The 1,114-nt window shown below is 32.7% G+C and overlaps 1 protein-coding gene across 1 annotated transcript in view; it reads left to right on the top strand.

Moving 5' to 3' along the window:
* The window catches only part of GPC3 (glypican 3), a 349,971-nt gene that overhangs the window by 114,617 nt on the left and 234,240 nt on the right, over window positions 1-1,114 (top strand). The window lies entirely within an intron of this gene.

Below are 1,114 nucleotides of genomic sequence, written 5' to 3'. Positions count from 1 at the left end.
AAATGGCTAAAGATATTGAGCATTTTTCATGGGTATATGGGCCATTTACATATCCTCTTTAGCAAAGTATCTGTTCAAGTATTTTGCCCATTTTTAAATTGGACTGATTATGTTCATACTGTAAAGTTTATTAAATATAACATTTTATTTAGAACTAGTTTGAGTCACAAGAAATTAAAAATATAGTACCGAGAATTCCCGTGTATACTTCACTTAGATTCCCCTGATGATATCTTACATAACCATAGTACATTGTTAAAACCAGGGAATTGACAATAGCATAATACTATTAACTCATGTATAGACTTCATTAGGATTTCACTTAATTTTGACATGCACTTTTTTCATGTGTTATTCTATCAAATTTTATTGCCAATGTAAATTTGAATATACATCATGAAAATCAGAATATAGAACTGTTTCATCACCACAAATAAATTCCCTCATGTTACCCTTCAGCACTCACACTTTTCCCTCAACTCTAACCCATACGAACTACTGATCTGTTTTCTATTGCTATAATTTCCAAACTTTGAGAATATCTTATACTTGGAATCATCCAGTAGCCTTTGGATATTGGCATTTTTTCTCTCAGCATAATGCTCTTGGAGATCTTGTACATGAGAGCTCTTTATATATTGTGGATATAAGTCCTTGGTAGAATATGTCATTTGCACATATTTTCTTCCAGTAGGTAGCATGTCTTTTTGTTCTCTTTAAAGGCGTCTTTCTCACAGCAAAAGTCTTNTGCTTTTGGTGTCATGTAAAAGAACTCTTTGCCTAACTCAGGTCAAAAAATCTCTCCCATTCCCCCCCACCCCCAATCCAAATGGTATGGTTTTGCAATTCACATTTAGATTTATAATCAATTTTGAGTTAATTTCTGTATAAGACATGGTTTTTAGTGAGAGGTTTATTATTTTTTCCATACATGTACCTAATTATTCTGACACCATTGTTGAAAACACTATCTGGGCTCCATTGAATTGCCTTTGAACATTTGTCAAAAGTCCATTAGTCATATTTGTGTGGATCTATTTTTCGGCTTTCATTTTATTCCACAGATCTATACCAATACCATACTGTCTTCTGCCAAGAATACTGGAGCTTTTAT

Source organism: Crocuta crocuta, unplaced genomic scaffold, assembly GCF_008692635.1.
Source record: "Crocuta crocuta isolate KB4526 unplaced genomic scaffold, BGI_CrCroc_1.0 scaffold475, whole genome shotgun sequence".
NCBI classification, from domain to species: Eukaryota; Metazoa; Chordata; class Mammalia; order Carnivora; family Hyaenidae; genus Crocuta; species Crocuta crocuta.
The sequence above is the reverse complement of the archived record's forward strand: the minus strand, read 5'-3'. Positions and strand labels throughout refer to the sequence as shown.